The 22,599-nt window shown below is 41.8% G+C and overlaps 1 protein-coding gene across 1 annotated transcript in view; it reads right to left on the bottom strand.

Annotated features, from left to right (window-relative positions):
- The window catches only part of RGS7 (regulator of G protein signaling 7), a 514,737-nt gene extending 514,522 nt beyond the window's left edge, over positions 1 to 215 (bottom strand). Inside the window, exon 1 of the mRNA XM_058533555.1 lies at positions 97 to 215. The gene's annotated coding sequence lies outside the window, so the exon portion shown is untranslated. The remainder of the gene's footprint in view (positions 1 to 96) is intronic.
- Positions 216 to 22,599: the final 22,384 nt, after the last annotated feature.

Genomic DNA, 22,599 nt, shown 5'->3' with positions numbered 1-22,599 from the left:
CCGCGGCGTGCGCGCGGGGCTCCCGGGGCGGGCGCGGGGCGGGGGCCGGGGGCTCGGGCTGGCGCTGCCTCCGGCCCTTCCACCTCGCCTGCTTACCTCCTCGGCCAAGGTCACGGCCCCCGGCGTCTCCCCGGGCGGGCGGGCAGGGTGCAGGCGGTGTCAGCTGGCGGCAAGCGGAGCAGCGAGGCAGGGCAGCTTCATCACACTCGGCGGTGCGGAATCCGCGCCGCCCCGGCTCCCGCCGCTCGGGCGACCGCCACCCTCGCCGCCGCCGTGCACGGGCGGCTCCGGCGGCCCGCCGCTCGCGCGCGCTCCCTCCCCCGCGTCCCCTCCCGGGCGCTGGGACCGGCCGAGCGCGCGCGGGAGCCCAGGCGCCCGGCCCGTGCGCGCGACTGGGAGGAGGGAGGAGGGAGGAGGGAGGAGGAAGGAGGGGACGGTCACGTGGGGCCCGGGCAGCCAAAGGTGCCGGCTCGGACGGGCTCGGCTCGGCGCGGCCACACGGCGCGGGCCTCCCCGGCCTCCCCACCCTCTCGCCCCTGGGGAGGCGACAGCCCTGCCCCGGCGCGGCCAGCCCGCGCTCCCGCACACCCCGCCCGCCCGCCTCCCGGGTGTACGCGCCGGGGAGGGCCTGGAGATCCGAGCTTAATGCCAAGTGTAAGCCGGGAAGGCAGGAAGGGCGATGGATGGATGAGTGGAGGGATGGATGGATGGGAGGGTGGAGGGATGCATGGATGGGTGGGTGGGTGGGTGGGTGGATGGATGGAGCCCCGTGCAGCTGGCACGTGCCTGAGGACTCCGCTGACAGTACCAGGGAAGCAGGTGATTATTGTTATGCCTGAAGAACAACGAGAGATCCTAGGAGTGAAGGAAATGGCCGGGACCAAATGAGTCATTCAGCCCATTTGCCTGCGGCTTTCACAGCTTCCTCCTAAGTTGGAGAAATGGGAAACAATTTGGAGGCCGCCAACTCGAGGTGAAAATCTTGTCACCTGTGAAATTGAAGGACCGTCCCCAATGCCTGGTTTCTCCCTTTGACAGAAGGTGCTCAGAGGAACTTTCCTCTCACCCATCACCCTCATTCTCTAGCAATTTTCAAAGACGGCCTGGGGTGCTGATCCCCCAGAATTGTTCTTCAGGTTGGTGTCACTAATTCTTCTGTAAGGATTAGAACGACATGAAGGGGATAAATCACTTTTGCCCCAATTATAGTAAAGAAACTTGTGTCTCTGGCTTGGGGGAGCAGAGTTGGGAAGCTATCAATACCTCAAGTAGTTTTCCTTCCTCATCTGGGCCAGGTGTGGGAAAGAGAGAGCTAGAAGATAAACAAGCCAGCCCCTTCTTACCTCCCTGAGTCTAAACAGAGTAGAACCTTCTCCTGGTCAGGACAGCTCTTCCAGCCAACACGAGGTGGTGTGGGCCAATGCATTTCCCCAGCCCCACCCAGGCACTGTCAGGGTTTGATCAAGGAACAAATATTTATCCAACTTATCCAACCAAGTAGTTCTAAATGCTACGGGGCAAAGATTACTATCCCAAACGACTTTATGTACACCTAGTCTCCCACTCTTCCCCAGTTCCCAAAATCTTTCCATTGTGCGCTCTAGAAATTATGGTCTTTTTCAGCAAAATTGGCGTTTTTTAATTTTTTCTTTATTTCCTTAACATTCTTGCTCTAGCTGAAACCTACCTCTTCCCCTTCAGCCCCTCTGTCTTCCTGTTTGCTCAGTCTACTCCTGGGAAGCTGACATTGGACTAATAAATTTGGAAAGAATAACTGGGCCTGCTCACTCAGTTTGACCATCTTCTTCTTAACTGCCTAAAGGGAGCAGGCTTTCTGCTTTGCATCTCTAGATAATGATTCTGTCCCTGTAGGGGCCCCTACCCACACTCAACACTGATGGATCATTCCTCTCAATAAGCAAACTAACAGATGGAATAGAGTCAATTTTATGTACTTTATGCATGGGGTATAAAATATACCCCAACTGCATGGGGTCCCATACATCCGTCCATCATATAGATATAGTACCTATATATAGATATATATGTATATAAAATTTCCCTTGACACACTTTCCACTTGTTACTGTCCTGCTTTTCTGCTTCCTTTTACATCAAACGCCTCCTCTCCTCTCATTCTGTCTTGCACCTGTTCCACTCTGGCAATGACCTCAGTGTTGCTAAACCAATGCTCAGTTCTCAATTATCATATGAACTGACTTTTCTGAACAAGTTAAAGTTGAGCCCTCTCACCTCAAAAACTTTCTACGTTTGGCTCTCAGGACCCCACTATTATTTCTCCTCTGCATTACTGATTACTCTTTCTCAGCCTCATTGCTGTTTCCTCTTTTTCACCCCTAACGTTTAGAATTCCTCAGCTCTCAATCTTTGGGCCTCTTCTCCTCTCAGTTTATGTGCACTCCCTGCGTGAGCTAATTCGGACTCATACCTTTAAAGGCTATCTACATACGAATAACTCCCACATGTATACCTTTAACCTAGACCCATCCCCTGAAATCCAGTCTGTCAACTGCCTCTTTAACATCTCTACTTGAACATCTCATTGGTGTCTGATTCAGCTTACCAGAACAGGGATACTGGCTGTTTAGCTCGCTGCTGTGTATCCCAGGCATAGTACTGTTCTGCCCACAGTAGATGCATTAACTAAATGAACAGATATGTCTAATAACACCAAAGTAATTTTTATATTTAGTAATACATTGTTTACATTATTATCTTATTTAATTCTTACGAAAACTCTGCAGAAGTAGTAATAATTGTTATCTCTTTTATGTTGATACACCAATAGGGAAGGAGGGGATCAAAAAGGTTAAGTAAACTGCCTGATATAACCCACATAACCAATAAGTGGCTGCGGCACATTGTTCTGTGTCAACATGATCAGCTGGAACTGCATTTCCCTGGATCCTTGTCCCTGTATGTGTGTGAGTAGAGTTGGCCAAAGGAAGAAGTTGTGCAAGATTGGGTAAACAGAATGGGACAGCACCTACTCCTCTCTGAAGGTCTTTGTAGTTTGATGTGGTGACACACGCAGAGTCCTGGAGGGTTCTAGCATATCATTGCTCTCCCCAACTTCTCATCTAGATCGTCTTCCAAATTCCCAGCCCTGCTGAGCAACAGTACCCCACACTCATCACAAGAGCCTGAATGTGGACCTAAAGAGGCAGTGGCCGTGCAAAGACCTCAGCTTGCCCTTGCCTTTCTACCAGCTCCCCGCCGTGGTCCCCTCCGGCGCCTAGCTGTGCCTGCCTTCCCAGAATCCCTTGTAAGCTTCTACTTGCCCACTCACACAAGGGCCTCAGGGCGTCTGGTAGTGACTTTTCTCAGACCTTTCAATTCTCCCTTCTGGAAAATAACTTCCCCAGCTTCCCGGACCATTGTGTGAGCTCTTGTTCCTGTAATAACCCCTCATTCCATGGTGCTCATAGTGGTTCTACTTCCGTAATGAAGTGGCCGGCAGAGATCAAATCCAAGTCTTCCTGGTGCTTTTCGCTATTCCTCAAAAAATCTAAGTTCAGGAGATCAAAGCTTGAAACCAAAAACTGCATGAAAATGCAAAACTGAGTGATAGAAAGTGTGTGAGCTGACTGAAGGGAAGGGGTTGACACTCAAGCTGGGCTCTTCAACGACTCTCCAAGTACATCTCTATTGCAGAGTTGATGAAGGAAAGGGTTTCTAGTCAAGCACAAAGGCAAGAAATTCCAAAACCCATTAGAAATACTACTAGTAATAAGACCACCATTTATTGGATTCCTGCTACCTCTAAACACGTTAAAAATAATCTCACCATTCCTGACAAAATTTACAAGGTGTGTAACGAAACCGATGTTCAAGTTAGGAAACTTAACCACGATCACATACCTTCTAGCTCTCGGAGCCTGGACTCAAACACGCCTCTGTGTGACTCTGAAGTCTTAAATGTGCAAATATGCCTGGTAACAACACTACAAATTTAAAAAAATTCCAGAGGTCTCTCACCAAGATGCCTCCCATTCTATCCTCTCTCATCCCACCTGTCATTCCTCCACACACCTAACTCACACCTTTCTCTCTGGGCAGTTATGACCCAAGATGGCTTATAGCTAGTTATTGCTGCCAGGCAGATCTCAAGGAGGAAGTTTCAAGGAAGAGCATCTTTCACTATTTCTGGTTGTTGTTTAAAGCCTCATTAGACAACTCATAATTTGTGTTACTGTATATTGGAAACAAAATTCTGTCCATCACCTTAACATTTCTGGGACTCACACTTTTCATATATAAACTGAGGCAATTAAACTAGGTCATCTGCAAAATCCATCTGGATCTTAGAACATAAGATTTTAATATGTTCACTTTTGTACCTTCCACCTACGTAATGGCCCTTTGTGTTATAAGCAGCAAAACAACATGGATATTGTAGGATGTTTTTCTGTTTCTTTCTTTCCCAGACCATGTAAATATGTGACCCTCAGCTATCATCATTTGAAATCACTTTTTATCATTTTCCTTATGGACCCTATATTTTATGATATTTTTGTCAAACAAATTAAATTGTAAAATGTAATAATGCATCTATTTTCCATGTCAGATAGGATTCTGAGTAGCAGGTAGAAGCCCTGTTACTTCACCAAAGAAATATCATTCCATCTCGAATAATGATATTTAAGGTTTTTGTTGCTGTTGTTTTGTTTTTAGCTTCAGTCTTATCTTGGAAAAGTAGACTTTGATTTATACTTTTGAAATATTGGAAGTTGTTGTATTAGTTTGCTGACATTTACAACAAAGTATCACAAACTGAGTGGCTGAAACAGTAGAAATTTATTTTCTCACAGTTCTGGAGGCTAGGAGTCCAAAATCAAGGTGTGGGCAGGGTTGGTTCCTTCTGAGGGCTCGGAAGGAAGGAGCTGTTCCAGGCCTCTCTCCTTGGCTTGTAGATAGTTTCTTTGTTTCTTCCCATCATCTTCTGTGTTTCTCTGTGTCCAAATTTCCCCTTTGTGTAAGGACACCATTTGGGCCTATCCCAATGACCTCATTCTGGCACCATTTGATCTGACACCATGTTACCTCTTCGAATCAATTTGGGCTGCTCTCCCTTCTCACTCTGTTCTAGCTACACTGCCTGTTTTGATTCTTTAAACCCTCCAGGTGGGCTGCCCGCCCCAGTATATTTGCACTGGCTGTTCTACTTTGAATCCTCTTCCCTCAGCTATTCCTCCCTTTCTTTCTTCAGTTTTTCACTCAAATGGCACCCTCGCAGTGAAGCCTACTCTCTCTATCTTACTTAAAATTATGTACCCTCCCAGCACTCCCCTTCCTTCTTACACTGACTTATTCGGCTTCTCAGAGCATTTGTCACCTCCTAACATACTGTACAATTACTTATTGACTCTGTTTGTTGTCTGTCTCCCCCCAGAAGAATTGAAGCTCCACAAGGTCAGTGATTTTCCCTGTCCCGTTCACTGCTCTATTCCCAAGGTCTAGAACAGGATCTGACACACAGTTGGCACCCAATAACTATGTGCTGACTTATTCAATGAATACATCCCTGAACGTGACTCTATTTGAAAGACTGGGTGCACTAGAAAAACCCGGTCAACAACTGAATGAAACTGAATCATTATCAAGTTCCACCACGAATGGAAGAGATCTGCTCTTCAACCCTGTTTCCTATGTGTCATGAAGAGGAAGAACAATTCCTTTTCCCATCACACGCCCACTTCACAGAGGCGTGCTTTGAGAGTTAATTAAATGGTAATGTGGAGAAAGCATTCTGAACTGCTAGGAGAAAGAACTTTATTAATTTGAGGCTTTTATTGTGCAAAAGAGTTGTAAGTGACACAGGGGCAAGTACAAAGGCGAGAACACATTAAAGGGATTATACTGTTCACCATACTTCATTGGCGTTTTATGGGATAATTGATTTGAGATTGATATAAGCAGGGTGAAAATGGCAAAGTGGTTTAAGAAATCTTACACCAAATGACAGGTTTTTAAGAAATACCTTCTTCTTTGTAGTCAACCCTCAATTATTTATAGCACAATACCCCCATTAATGAATTATTCCCCACTTTTACCATCCTTTTGTCCACATTATGGCCATTTTCCTAATTAGAACTCCCAGACCAATGTCAGAGGGCTGGTAAAGAAAAATAAGTAAAAACTAAAATTTGTCCTTATCAGGAGTTTCTTCCTCTCTCCTTCCTGTTGAAATGTTTAAATTCTGCTTTTGATTACTTCCAAAATGACACAATTTTTAAATGTTATACACTTTTCAATTAATTGGCGAATTAGTTGAGCACATATTATGAGTGAGAAGCTGCATAATGTCTGGGAAGGAATAAAGAAAGTCTTGAGACTGTGTCCCTGCCCTTTTGCAGGTCAAGAGAAGGCATCAGAACATCTGAGTTTTAGCCCTGACTCCAGCGCTTAAAATCTAAGTAACATTGGGCAAGTGACTTGACGGTTCCAAGCCTCAGTTTCCTTAACTATAAAAGAAAACTCATGTTACCTGCTTTGTATTGCTCTGCTGTGAAAGTCCTTTTATTCCAAGGCAGATGAAGTATTTGGAAAGACAGTCTGGTAGCAGTCATATTCACAGTATCAAGAGAAGCCATGGCCTAGAAATAGAGCGTCACGTCTGCTGGGTGGACACCAGGGGCGTCCGTAGCTTCCGTAACTGAAAACAGTCCACCCAACAGGCAGTGTATCGTGTCTAGAATGTAGCAAAAGCCAGGTGAGAGGATCAGAATGGCATGATGAGAGATAAAAGGTAGTGCCCTTGCGGGAGGGCTGTGCGTGGCAAGAACAGGCCGTATCTCGAGCTCTCAGCAGGGCTGGCGTCCGGGTGCACGGGAGCAGAGCTCCAGCTGCTGATGCGGATCAATGGGTCCTGATTCCAGAAGGCGGGAAAACACGGAGCAACTCATCCGCTATTTGGTTTCCAAGTTCTTAGCTAGGAAAATTCTTCAAATTGGAAATGATAAAAGACATGAATAGAACAATAAAATAATAAAAATGGAAGGGATAACCCCCAAATAAGGAATGAAGAAACTGGGCTTCAATGAAGTGAACATACTTTCTCAAGGTCACATAGCTCGGCAGAGTTAGAGCCAGGACTTAAACCCAGTTGATAAGGGGCAACTGAGACTCAAGATAAGGGAAGAAATAATAAAAGGGCACTCGATTGTTTCAGAGTTTCTCTCCAGAGTCAGAGCAGTTCCAGCCATTGGCAGAGAGAATTTGGAAATGAAACTCTCAGGAACTTTTAAAGCACGGCAGAGAAAAGAAGATAGCAACATAGAGCCAATTTGTGTGAAATAAGAGAGAAGATGGATGCACAAACTGGATTGGTACCCAGAGCCTATCCATAGGAAAGTTCTATGATAGAATTCAGCAAATGTTTATTAAGTTCTTACAACATACCATGCATCATACTAGTCTCTGATGATAAATAGAACCTTCCCAAGACGGAGTCCAGAAGAAGAGACAGATGGGTAAATCACTCTAGTGCGTCGTGTTCAGTGCACGTGCATACATAGTGTAAGAAGAGCACAGAGAGTCAAGGACGTTTTATCAAGGTCTTTAAAATTGATCAGGAATCTTCCAGGTGGGCAAAGAAGAGGAATAGCACAGCAGCATTTCAGGTGGGTGGAATAACATGTGCTGAATGACAGAAGTATCAGTAAAGACGAATGTTTGATGAACAGCAAAAAAATTAGTATGGCTGGTTAAGAGAGGGAGTGACTTGGATGGAGATGAAGCTGGTGTGTATCTTGGGGCCAGATTGTGAAGAACCTACAGCCCATGCTGGGAAGATTGGGCTTTAAGCAATCAGAAAGTGGATGAGTTTTGAACACTTAAAGAGAAAAGAAGTGGTCACAAAAAGCCAATGAGGGTGTAACAATCACACGTCATGCAGACTAGCCTCATTTCCTCTGTAAGTATGTCTCTAGACCGGCAAAGGAGGGCTATATAAAGACAATGTATTTTGCAGCAAGGCATTTGACAGTTTCTTTTGTGATAGCTTTGTAAACCTGACGGTAAAGTGGGAGCTTGAAGAACAGGTCATTGGATTTATAACAGGCTGAATAAGGTTGGCACAAAGAGCACCGATTAATTGACCAGAATGCACCAGAAAAAAGGACTTCATGGGGAAGACTCAAAGTTCTGACCTTAGAACTTCCCTCTTCTTACTGGGCTTTTACACAGTGACTCAAGTAATGACGTAAATAGTCCACTTATCAAATTTATAAATGGCACAAAGATATGAGGCATAGCAATGCACTGAATAGTGGCAGTGGGACCCAAGGAGATCAAGATAGGCTGAAAAGATGGACTAAACAAAGCAAGATAAAATTCAGCAAGAATAAATGTTAAGCCTCATACCTAGATGGGAGAGAGTTGCATTAACACTAAGTACAGGATGGACAAGATATGACTGAGCAGCAGTTCAAATGAAAAAAGAAACTTGATTTCTTTTGTTTGTAGTTGAAAATAAACTCAATATTGTTCAAAAAGAGCACAACTCTGCCAAAAAAAAAAAGATAATGTAAGCTCAAACCACATTGATAGAAATATAGTGATGGAGAAGTACAGACCAAATGAACGGAGGTGTTAGAAACCGGGTCCATCACAACACTGCTCTGTGCAGAAACATCTAGAATGTTCTGAAAGCCACATACCAAGGACATAGACCTCCAGAGTCAATCCTTCCTTTATGCTCTGCCTCCATCTCTGCGATTTAAGATCCATGAGCCCAGAGATTTTGTCCTGTTTTCACTACTCATTGCACCCTATTGTACACCCAGTGCCTAGGATAGCACCAGGCACTTAGCCTGAGGACAATAGGTATTCTCTGAAGGAGGGACTAAATGATTCCGGAAGAAAGCAGTTAAGGATGGTGAAGGTGCTCAAAGCCACTCCAATGACTGGGAGAAATAGAGATATTTTGTCCATGAAAAAAAAAGTCTTGGGTGATTTGTGATAGTTATCTCAAAACATTAAAGGATTCTCATGTGGAAAAAGAATCAAACATAATCTTTCAAGCCCCAGAGGACAAATTTAAATTTAATAGGTAGAAGTTCTAGGCAGATAGAATTCATTTCAATACAAGGAGATACTTTCTAACAATTAGGGCTTCATGAGGAGATGAGTCGCACATCCCTGGAGGTGTCTGAGGGCATGGTGAATGACCCCGGTCTCAAAGGTTATTAAAGAGATTGTTGTTACATTGAGTATGCTGGTCCAGGTGACCACAGAAGTTACTTCTAATCCACATGGTCTGACTACAAAATGGCATAGGAGGAAGTGATTTGAAAACTGAAGGCTACCGTTTTCCTATGAGGACGTCAAATGATTTTGATCTAAATTAAGACAAGATTGACGTGAAATATTAAAAATGACAGATGAGTGATACCAATGATTAGCTATCTCGTTGAGTACATGTTGGGCTTTGGTGGTGCCCGGGAAGACCTCATGCAGGAGAGGGGACGTAGTCAGCTTTACACGTTGGGTGGATAGAAAGAGGGTGAGGTGGTTGTTGGTGAAGTGTGCCTGTGAGAGAAGCTGCACCCCGGGAAAATTTGTTATCTATTATCACGAGATTGGTCTTTACCGCACAGTTGTCTTAAACGCATCTGCCAATCAGCAGCTTGTAGTTCCTCAGAAGATGCTAATTTTATCACGTGTGGGATAAAAGGGCACCTGCTCAGCCCATGTCAAGACCTCACTTGTAATTCTCTGACTCTCCTTTACTTTGTTTCTCCCTCACCTCTACTTATAAGTGTTTCCTAGTTCTTCCAACTAACCAAGCATTAGCTCTACTGAAGTTCTGCAGACCTAACTTGCTTTGAAGAAGAAGAAATAGCAAAAGGGGAAAAAAAGATGAAGAAACCAAAAGGTTTACTTAAATGACTTAATACACTGCTGTAATTTATAGAAAATATTTAGGAACTTGACCCTAAATTAGTGAGCTATGTCCACAACTGTGAATATTATAAGGGAATAACCTGTAATTTAAAGACTGTAAAGCCATCTAGAGTAAAGAGGTGAATTAAATTCCTGTCTGTGCTGTGTAGGTTTTTCTCTTATGGTACTTTAACCACCTTCTCTGTTGCTTTCTGTCTACCTGACACAGGGTGATGTTTTATAATTCTCCTTAAATATTAGAGCCTTAGAAATAATTATTTTTTTTCTTATCATGGGTTATTCCAGATATAATTTTTCAAGGTATGGAAATCAATGTTACTTACCTTTGACTAATAGAACCCATTAACTAGATATTTGGAAAACAAGGTTTTTTTCAAGTTTCTCAGTATAGCCCATGGCCATTAAGAGCCAACACCCCACCCTGAGCATCAGAGCAGGGCACTGGGGCCATCTCCTTTGGTCCTTTTGGGCAGCTAAATACATGTCAATGAGCTCCCCAAACACCATAGCTCTTAAATCCAGCATCCATCTATTCCTTGACTGGCAAAAAAGCTTTTGTTTCTGTTCAGATGCCTTGAGCTCTCTGTGTTGAGAAAGAGATGAAAACACTTGAGGAATCAGCAGAAAGAATTCTGTGACTGAAGAGCAGCCCTTGCCCTGGGTGAGGGAAGTGACATTCCAGGCCTTCAGACTGATCCTGGCTTAAGGCTCTCCCTCCCTCCTGGGTCCCATATGCAATATGTGCCAGATTCAATTCAACCATCGAAATACCCAATTCCCCATTCCAGAGAAGCATACGATGGACCTCCAAACCCGGCTGACACAATTCTACCCTGACTGAAAGCAGAACACATATGCCAGGAGATCCTGGAGAGAGGACCCAGTGTTTCCCACTGAGCCCCTGAAGGTAGAGGGAGGCCCAGAAGCCACCTGCAAGAACTCCTGTGGATTCCCAAGCATCTATGCCAGAAATAACAGTATTTTTTCTGAATCATTCAATCCTTTATTCATTAGGCACCTAGACTGTGTCTGACAAGTTTCGGAGTGAGTGCCACAGCCCATGCAGATGGAGAATCACCCAGACTCAAAATGAGAACCCTAGAGAGGCCCCAGGATTCCTCTTCCCAGCTCTTCGTGGCCTGCCCCAGATACTCTCTGTCCTCTGGTGATCTCATCCAGTCCAATGGCTTTAAACACCATTGCTATGTTGATGACACTCTAATTTATATAGCCAGTCCTGATTTGTCCCCCAGAGTTCCAAACTCACATTTCCAATTTTCATCTTCACTGGGACACTTAATAGCCCTTTCTATTTAAACAGGTCCAAGACAGAACTCCTAGTTTCCCAACCTATATCCCAAATTATTCTTTTCCCAGAATTCCCCATATGAGTAAGTAGGACATTCTTTTCCCCATTATACAAGCAAAAATCTAGGAATCATTGGAGTAAGCTATAATCCCTCCCTTTTCCTCATTCCTTTATACAATCTATTAACAATATATATCAAAATAAATATAATATTAAGCTAATTCAATTCTCTCACCTCGTCTACCACCTCCTAGCCAGCCGCCATCGTCTCCTGCCTAGACTACTTACGTAGCCTACTAACTAATCTTTCTGCTTCCATTCTCAACCACCTTAATATATTCTCCAGATAACAGGCAGAGTTATATATTTTAATTTATAATATTTAATTTGTTTAATATGATGATGTTCAGCAGCTTAAATCTTTCAATAACTTCCCAATTCCCTTAAAATAAAGTCCAAACTTCTTACTGTGGCCTATAAGATATTAAATCATCTGGCCCCTCATCACCTCTCCAAGTTCATCTTATACTACATTCTCCTGTGCTCTAAACATAAAGAATGATCATCTCTATCTTATAAAAGCTATTTCAGGGGCTAGAAAGAGAGGAAAAGTCAGTTTATGTATGAATCTAGTGTAACCTAATATCAAAACTGGACACAGACAAGACAAGGAAAGCACATGATGGACCAATCTCACTTGTGATTCTAGAGTTGAAAAACAGATAAAATAATCGTTTATTAAATGAAGTATATATCAAATACATCATGTCTATATATCTACATCATAATTTAGGGGTTATCTCAAGAATTCAAGGATCACTCAATATCAGAAAATCTTTTAATGTAACATACCAATAAATACTAAGGAGAAAAAAAATATATGATCATCTCAATAGAGGCATACATTATTCAGGACAGGCAGGCTACACTGTGATAACAGACAAACCCCAAAATCCCAGTGGCTTGAAATAAGAAAGGTTTATTTCTTACTCAAGTGAAGTTCAAGTTATTAAATGAAATGTAGTGTATATAAAATGCCTCATATATCAGATTGAATATAGAATAAATGTAAGCCGCCTATTGTTTCACAGCCTTAACTTAATTGTGGTGTCATGGAAAGGGCGTCGGACTAGGAGTTAGGAGACTTGAATTGTATAACTTTGGGCAAATCGCTTTATCTCCATTTTTCCATCTGAAAAATGGCTGGATTAGACTGAATGATCTTTTTGCTTCCTTCCAGCTCTGCCAGCTCTGAGGGTTCAACCTTAGCACCGTGAATGGACCTGACATGATACGGCCGTCAATTTCCAGGCACACTTAGCTCTTTTATGTTTTCTATTTTGGTCTAAGCTACTTCCATCTTCCTCTCCCTCCCATTTTCTGGCCATGCGTCCATAGCAGCAGAAAGCACAGCCTGTCCACAAGAGAACAGTCTCGTCTTCAATCTATTTATGAAGAGTGACATGGCCCAGAAATGCTCTCCATAAGCCATCCTTGAAAAAGCTGAGTTGTGAGGAGGGCTTCTGTCATGTTTAGCCTCTTATGACAAAAGGCCCATTTTTAGCGAACTTGGCTAGGAGGGTGAGAAACAGTCCCTGTCCTAGAAAAGGTAAAGGCATTCAAAAACATTTTCTAAAACCTTATAGAGAAGCACACGCTTTGGAATATAACAGACATGGGATTATGTGGAGCAGGAGGGACCTAGCGTCTCTTAGACCGGGGAAACCTGAGTCCACTTCCTTTATACCCTGAGCGCAGGTCCCTCAGGCAGCCTCCACGTGGGAGGGACAGTGAGTCAGAAAGAAGAAGTTCAGGCTTTGGAGTTAGACCAGGATGCAGAGCCCTCTTCCACGTGTGTTAGAATCCTCAGTTTCGTCACCCAAAATAGGTGGAGAAAATAAAACCTACGTCATAAGACTGCCATGAGATCAAATGTGACAACCTTGTGGTCATTCAGCATGGCGTCTGGCACAGAGGAGGACCTAGATAGAGGTTAGTCCCTTTCTTGCCTCAATTTCTTGGTAAAATAGCTTCAGCCATACCTGAAGAAAATCTTGTCTTTTGAAATGACTAACTTGTAAAGGCCTGCAGAACAAGGTTAACCAGACACGGCAAATATCAATGCTTTCTGCTAATACTTGTGCCGTGAAAAGTCTTTGGAATCTGGTACCACTTCCAAGTGATGCAAAGATGATTCACAGCCACACTTACAAAGTTCTTTGACCTCCTTAGGAGAAAGATGTTAAATAAATACAAGCAGAATCCCATTCATATCATTCTTCAGTGGAAAGACTAGCTTAATCACATTCAAACTCTGTAACATATTCTTTTCTTGTTTTTTAAAGGATTGCCATCAGTATGTTTTTTGTTTTTTGTTTTTGGCTTTTTTTTTTAGGAAGATTGGCCCCGAGCTAACATCTGTTGCCAATCCTCCTCTTTTTTTCCCTTTTTCTCCCCAAAGCCCCAGTAGATTGTTGTATATCATAGTTGTACATCCTTCTAGTTGCTCTATGTGGGATGCCGCCTCAGTCTGGCTTGATGAGCTGTGTGTAGGTCAGTGCCCAGGATCCAAATTGGTGAACCTTCACCAAAGCAGAGCCCGGGAACTTAACTGCTCTACCACCAGGCTGGCCCCCTCTTATTTTTCTTTTCTTTTTTTTTTTTTTGTGAGAAGATCAGCCCTGAGCTAACATCCGCCAATCCTCCTCTTTTTTTTTTTTTTTGCTGAGGAAGACGGCGCTGGGCTAACATCGGTGCCCATCTTCCTCCACTCTATATGGGACGCCGCCACAGCATGGCTTACCAAGCAGTGCGTCGGTGCGCGCCCGGGATCCGAACCAGCGAACCCCGGGCCGCCGCAGCGGAGCGCGCGCACCCAACCGCTTGCGCCACCGGGCCGGCCCCCCCCTCTTATTTTTCTTTCTATGCCACGTCTCCAGGGGCCTCTGGGTCAGTATTTAGAAAAGCTGTGTCTGTCACCAAAAAGAATGATAGGATACCATACAGGACAACTTGCAAAAGAGAGGTGAGAGAGAGTGGACAGATGGAGACCATGAGCTGCTCCCAGGAACAGATTTGAAGAGAGACACCAGCGGGCTCTTAGAGAAAACTTGCTTAAAATGCACGGTCCTCTTACCTTGCTCAGGAGCTGAATTTAATTACATTATGATGCCACTGCCTTATTCATTTCTCTAATATGTTATTAAAGAGGGTCAGAGCCGTTTAGTAATCTACAGAGCCCTTTAGTGATCTAGAATTTGATTAACGCCCATTGGCATTGAGAGCTGGTTTGGGGTGTATGAAAATGCACCCTTTCAGCACTCTGGGGGAATAGAACAAGAGGTCTTTCTATTTGAAACAAAAGCTCTCAAAGACCTGTATTTATACTCTTGTTTCTAGCATAGCGGAGAGAACAGCAAAACTGCCAACCACTGACCTGGATCGGTGTGGAGGGTGATGCTCTCTCTCCTCCATCATTGTGTGCCTCACGGTAACACTTGATTATCTGATCCTGACACATCTGGGAGCTATCTGTTTCTCTAACCAAGATGTAGTTATATACCTAAGCCTTTTTCTTCCAGGGAGCATAACTGGGCTAATTTTAAGACTTATAAATTGTAGTTAGAAAACTGGAAAACACAAGAGAGGCATAAATAATTGTTAGTCCATACCAGGTAAGGAAAGGTAAAGAGACAAGTAACATACCCAAAACTAAGGGAAGATTCCTTCAAAACAGAGAGAGGGCAAGAATTATACAAATTATCTGCATGGAGAACAGGGAAATAAAGCACCTGAAGAAAAAGAAACTGATAGAAAAATACACGTGAAGAATAAATTGATGTGCCTTGTGGAATGACTTTCTTCCAAGGATGACCTGTCTGGCTGCTTTGATTAAAGTTATTTTGGAACATTTTTCTATCCATGAACATTATAATAAATAACATTTTGTTTTCTGAGGACAGGGAAAAAAGAACAGGTTTTTTCTTGTTAATTTAAAGATGAGTCTAGTTGTTTTAATCAGAAGTATCCTATACCACAATACCAGTTCACCTAATCTCTTTGAGGAGAGCATGGAGAAGAGTATATATGAGTCTATATTCCAGTGTAGATATGAAACATGCCCATGTCTTGTTTTCAAACGTAATTTGAGTGTTAAAAGAACAGAACTGAAACTAATACCCAGCAAGGAAAGAGTCAAAGATATGAGCTCTCAGTTCAGAAAAAGAAATACAAACGGCCTGAAGAATGTGAAAAATATGCCCTCCTAATTCATGAGATAAATGCAAGCTAAAACTACAATGATGATGGAGTCAATGCAATCTCTATCAAAATCTCATCCACCTTTTTGGGGAAATTCATAAGCTGATGCTAAAATTCATATTGAAATTCAAGGGGCCCAGAATATTCAAAACAATCTTGAAAAAGGATAACAAAGTTGTAGGACTCACATTTCTCTATCTCAAAATTACTACAAAGCTATGGAAATTAAGACAGTGTGTCACTAGCATTGGGATAGATAGTTTTATTTCGAGAGTCCGAAATAAAACCGGTACATCTATGGCCAATTGCTTTTTAACAAGGATGCCAAGACCATTCAGTGGGGAAAGACTAGCTTCTTCAACAAATGGTGCTGGGACAACCAGAACCCACACACAGAAGAATGAAGTTGGAGCTCTACTCACACCATTTGCAAAAAGTAACTCAAAATGGATCATAGACCTAAACACAGGAACTCTAAAACTCTAAGAAAAAATATAAGAGTAAATCTTCATGACTTTGGGTTAGGGAACAATTTCAGATATGACTGCAAAAGCACAAAAAATAAAAGATATATTAGGCTTCATGAAATATAAAAACTTTTGTGCTCCAAAGGACACCATCAAGAAAGTGACAGGACAATCCACAGAATGGAAGAAAATATTTTGATATTATGTGTCTGCGATCCAGGATATATAAACAATTCTTACAGTCTAACGATAAAAAAATAACCCGATTAAAAAGTGGGCAAAAGATTTTTGCCAAAAAAGATACACCAGTGGCCAATAAGCACATGGAAAGATGCTCAACATCATTAGCATTAGGGAAATGCAAATCAAAACCACAATGAGATACAACTTCACATCCACTAGGATGCCTGAAATAAAAAAGTCAGATAATAACAAGTGCTGGTGAAGACGTGGAGAAATGAGAACCTTCATATATTGTTGAGGGATTGTAAAATTGTGTTTCCATTTTGGAAAACAGTTTGGCAGTTCTTTGAATTCTTAAACATAGAATTACCGTATGACTCAGAAATTCCACACCTAGATATTTACCCAAGAAAAATGAAAGCATATGTCCATAAAAAACTTGTATACAGGGGCCAGCCCCATGGTGTAGCGGTTAAGTGCACACGCTCTGCTGCTGGCGGCCCAGGTTCGGATCCCAGGCGCGCACCAATGCACCGCTTGTCAAGCCATGCTGTAGTGGTGTCCCATATAAAGTGGAGGAAGATGGGCACAGATGTTAGCTCAGGGCCAGTCTTCCTCAGCAAAAAGAGGACGATAGGCCTGGATGTTAGCTTAGGGCTAATCTTCCTCACAAAAAAAAAAAAACTTGTATACAAATTTACATAGCAGCATTGTTCATAGTGGTGACAAAGTAAAAACAACCCAAATTTCCATCAACTGATCAATGGATAACCAAAATGTGGTATATCCATATAATAGAAAATTATTCAGTAATAAAATGGAATGAGGTACTGATATATGCTACAACAAGGTTCTTTGGATGAACCTTGAAAGCAGTATGCTAAGTGCAAAAACCTAGTCACAAGAGGGCATATATTATCTGATTCCATTTATATGAAATGTCCAGAATAGGCAAATCCATAGAGACAAAAAGTAGTTTAGTGATTGCCAAGGCCTAGGGGTAGGTGGAATAGGGAATGACTGATATGGATGGGTACAGGGTTTCTTTTTGGGATGATGAAAATGGTCTAAAATTACATTGTAGAGATGTTTGCACAACTCTGTGAATATACTAAAACCCCCTGAATTGTATACCGTAAAAGGATGAATTTTACGGTAAGTGAATTATATCCCAATATAGCTGTTATTAGAACAAAACACAAAAACAACAAAACCACTGAATTGTTATTTTCCACCAGATTGAAAAAGATTCAAAAGCTTGGTAACACAGTGAGATGGTAAAAATGTGGTGAAATAGATTTTCTCTCCACATATTGCTGGTGGGGATGTATCTGGATACAATCTCTATGGAAGGGAAATTTACAATATTTATCAAATTAAATATCTGTCTTTGGACCCAATAATTCAACTTCAAGGAATTTATCTTACCGATAGAACTTGCACATATGCAAAATGATGTGTCTATGAGATTACTCATTGCAGTAATGTTTGTAATAGCAAAATGATGGAAATAATCAAAAAGTCCCTCAATAGAGAACTGCTTAATTAAATTATGGATGCCCATAAAATGGAATACTGTATAGGTATTAAAAAAATGGGGGAAAAACTGTTTATGTACTGATATGCAAATCTCTCCTAGATATATTAACTAAAAATATAGTGTATACAGTATGTAAGCCCATACTAGGTTAATAATCAGCATTATTAATCATTATATATTCACTCCGCCTACCACCCTGTGGGAAGACTATGTGTCCCCACCCTGTTGAGTCTGGGCTGGGACATGTGACTTGCTTTAACCAATGGCGTATGGATAGAAATGAAAGAGGGCGTTTGCAAGCAAATGATTTAGAGGTATCACATGTGTTCGCTAGACTCTCTGGAGCTCCTGCCATCTGTCAGGAGGAGAGCAAGCCCAAATAGCTGCTATCCCTCAGCTTGGGGGCTAGAATGAAGTACACATGGAGCCGACCTGGCTCAAACTCAGACAAGCCACAGCTGACCCATAGACCTATGAGCAAAACTTCCTTGCTATAAGCCATTGACATTTTGGAGTTATTTATTGTCACAGCAAAAACTGCTAACAAAAAAGTTTATATATATATATATATATATATACACACAAAGTGTATTTCCTTGCATATACATAAAATATATTTGCAAAGCTACACAAGAATCTAATAACACAGGTTGCACAGGTTGACCATGGGGAGGTGAATTGGGTGGCTGAGTGGCATGGAGGATTTCCGCAGTATAGCGGTGTACCCATTTTTAATTGTCCACTGTGAGAGTGAATTTTATATTCAGAACATTGCATTAAAAAGCATTTTCAGGAATTCTTCTGGATAAAATAGGTGTTATCAATTTGAGTCACCCACAGTATACAGCAGAATTATTCCAAGAAGCTGACATAAGATAAGGAAAAACAGGTGGCTACAATAAGAGGTGGAGACTTTGTGAGGCTGGTGGCACAGGCCATGCGATGGGGTAGGAATCTCCTGAGACAGCTCTCCCTTTTATTTCTGACCTCTCCACCAATCGCAAGCCAGCTGTGTATCTTTTGGTAAGCCATTTAAGTGCTTTGGGACTAGTATCTTCATTCTTTAAATGAAAAGGAGTTTTAAAGGACCTCTAAGACAGTAATCAGCCAGGTTATTTGTGTTTTTTTTTTTAATTCTACTGATGACTAAATAATTGAAAAAAAAATTACCATAAAATCCACTTTTGCTAAGGTATGTAGAGCTTAAGCCAACCTGCAAAAAATTTAAAATACGTATCCTGTTGTCGAGTTGTAGGAAGATAATTTCACTAACCTACTTTGACAGGATGAGAATGTCGAGGTATTTTCCTTAGAGTAGGAATGGGTTGTGTCACATTTTTTTTCCTTCTAATTTCTTAGAAACTAATTACCACAAGATCATCAACAAAACCAATGGAAATTATGTACTTGATACACTATGTAACAGCTGATGGTGAATTCTATACGTACAGATTGTTTCTAAGTAACTTTTAGCTTTAGACATTCAGCAACAACAAAAAAGGTTAAAATCCACAAACGGCCCTCAATCATGCTGAGTTTTTCTTCGCTCTCCGGTGGCTCTCTCACTTACTCATAGACTCCGATAACTCAAACGCTGCAAATTCTTTTTCTCAAGGCAATAGCATCACAATCAGACATTAACCTCAAGCCAAGAGCTGTTTCAGCTCCTTCAAACTACACTTTCTCCTTATAAAATAAGCCAAGCAAGAATGTTTCCCTTGGCTAAATGGCTGGAAGGGGAATGGAAAAGAAGCAAGGGACAATAAATTCTCTTCTTTCCACCCAGGGGAAGTGAAATTGGGAGACATGCCAGGCAATGAACTAGACCCATACCCCACCATGTGTAACCACAAGCACAAATTTTCAAGATCAACGAGCACAGCCAGCTATACATATACTTAGAGAAATTTGAAGAACTACAAACTACTAGAAATTCCACCATTACAGAGATTTTCTTTGCATTGTTTATGATAAAATGTCTTTATAATATAAATATCCCTAGGAGGAGGTACCTATGGAGAAACAGGGAACCTAGTGAGCCCTCCAATAGAAGGGTTCTTCAGTTTGGTTCTTGTCACTTCTCTGAAGTAATGTCTACCGCTATCTCCAAAGTCCCAAAGAATTCAATTAGGGTATACTACTTGACCCTTTACACATTACCTTGTGATACCCATCCTAGATCCACGCCAAAGCAGTTATATAGATATTCAAACAACAATTATTTCTACATTTCAAGGGTAGCTCATAAAACAACAAAAAGAATGAAGTCTTATACCTCCTGCAGTCTAATGCCATTCATTTAGTGTGACAAAATTTTGAATTATTTTAATATCTATCCCATGCTACCTATTTTCTTTTCTTTTCACACCTGACAGTTTTCCCTGAGCTCAGAATCTGGGATCACTTTTCTTTCTTTTTAAGTCAACATTCATGCAGAGTTGAAATATCTCGTTGCTTTCTAGAGCCTTAGGAAAAGCAGAGACTTTCTTGAAGACATCCCAGATCAACATTTTCCACTTGAGGTAAGAGTAACTCAGCTTTGTGTTGCCAGGTAAGATATAGTAGCTTGCAGCAGAACTGTAATACCTATGAGAATGACTAGAAAAATCCAATAAAAATTTTAAAATATTTGTTTAACAGCATTTTACGGTTGTCATAGGAAAAAGGATTAAAGGAGCCAAGACTCTGGAGAGTGAAAAACTGCAGAAAGGTAATCTGATGTTTGGCAGCTACTTTGCAAGTGAGGGCATTTGTCAATTCTATTATAAGCCAAGGGGCTGATAATTTGAACTTTTCCCAGGCAGGGGGCCACAGCTGGAGAACAGAAACCAGAAGAGACTGTATAAGTCTCACAGGACTAGAGAAATGGCTTTGGAAACTTGAGGAGGCAAGATTTCAGTGAGTAGGGAGCAGTGGAAACTGAATCTGGTGGAGAGCCATTTTCCCCTCTAGGAATTTGCCTATTTCTGAAGCTGAATGTCTTGGGAGGCTATAAACCTGAGCAGAAATCCCCTGAAATTCAGAGCAGCACTTCTTGCAGCCTCACTGCGATACTGATGTAAGAATGAGAGTTCAGGATTTGCTAGGGAGAAAGCCCCCAGTGAACATATAGGGATATCAGAAGAAAGCATTGAAAATCTACATCCTAGGGTTTGGCATGAACCAGAGGTAGACAGAGCCTTTCCAAAATAAAACATAGCCTTGACTCAGCACAGTCTCTGGAGTGAAGTTATCTGTTCCTTCTCTACATGCCCAGCAGAATAAAAGTTAAAGCCTTCCTGGAGAAATATGAACTGGAGCCTCTATAATTTTTTATATACCATGTCTACTTTTCAATTAAAAAATTACTAAGCATGCCAAGACACAAGAACATATAATTGTAAGGCAAGGGGGGGGGAAAGACAATAAACAGACCCAAAAGAGATCAAGATAGTAAGTTGGCAATTAAGGATTTCAAAGTAACTATGATTAGCATGCTCAAGAGTATAGAGTCAAAGGTGGAGAAAATAGATTAAAAGATGAAGACCTTTGCCAGAGAGTTGTAATTTATTTAAAAATTGAAATTGTAGGGGCTGTCCTGGTGGCATAGTGGTTAAGTTCACGCACTCCGCGCCGGCAGCCCAGGGTTCGCAGGTTTGGATCCTGGGTGTGGGCCTACACACCACTCATCAAGCCATGCTGTGGCAATGTCCCATATACAAAGTAGAGGAATATTGGCACAGATGTTATCTCAGGGACCATCTTCCTCAGCAAAAAAAAAAAAATGGAATTCTATAACAGAAAAATATAACAAGTGAAATTAAGAATCAAATTGGTGTATTAGCAGCAGTTTTAGCAGGATTAGACAGGATTAGTGAACTGGAGGACATGTGAATAGAAAATAATCAAACAGAACCACTGAGATTAAAAATGAGTAGGAAATACAGAAAAAGTAGACTGTTGTGGGGTAAAGTGCAGAGTTGTAATGTACAGATAAAAGAAGGGAAGGAGTAGAAGCAATATTTGGAGAAATAAAGCCTTGAGAATTTTCCAAAACTAATCAAAAACATCAACCCACAGGTCAACCACCAACCTAGGATTCTGATCCAGCAAAATTATACTTCAAAAGTGAAGGGGAAATAAAAACTTTCTCAGATAAGCAATAATTGGGGAAATTTCACACCAGTAGACCTGCCTTGCAAGAAATGCTAACAGAAGTTACCCAGAGAGAAGGAAAATGATATAGAAGAAGCACTGCAGGGCCGGCCCTGTGGCTTAGCCGTTAAGTGCACGCACTCTGCTGCTGGGGGCCCGGGTTCGGATCTCGGATGCTCACCGACGCACCACTTCTCCGGCCATGCTGAGGCTGCGTCCCACATACAGCAACTAGAAGGATGTGCAGCTATAACATACAACCATCTACTGGGGCTTTGGGGGCAAAAAAAACGAGGAGGATTGGCAACAGATGTTAGCTTAGAGCCGGTCTTCCTCAGCAAAAAGAGGAGGATTAGCATGGATGTTAGCTCAGGGCTGATCTTCCTCACACACACACAAAAAAAATAAGAAGCACTGCAAACCATAGACTAAGTTAAATAAATCAAGTAAGATGTAAGTGCACAATAGTAAAGCTTTTGAGTGCCAAAGGTAAAGGAAAAACTTTAAAATCAGCAAAAGAAAAATGACACATGACTTTAAAATGACAGCAGAATTCTCAACAGAAAAGATGGAAGCTAGAAGATAACAGAATGATATTTTTAAGTTGCTAAGAGAAAATAACTGCCAACTTAGAATTCTACAACCAGTGAAAGCATCCATTAAAAGACACTTACACACATACACAAAAACCCACTAAAAACTTTATTGCCAGGAAAGAAGGAAATAAATGAAGAAATGAAGAGCACTGGACAGAGCAAATATGTTTGTAAAAAATAAATA

This window comes from Diceros bicornis, chromosome 38 (genome assembly GCF_020826845.1).
Source record: "Diceros bicornis minor isolate mBicDic1 chromosome 38, mDicBic1.mat.cur, whole genome shotgun sequence".
Taxonomy (NCBI): Eukaryota; Metazoa; Chordata; class Mammalia; order Perissodactyla; family Rhinocerotidae; genus Diceros; species Diceros bicornis.
Note: the sequence above shows the minus strand (reverse complement) of the source record. Positions and strands in the feature narration are given on the sequence as shown.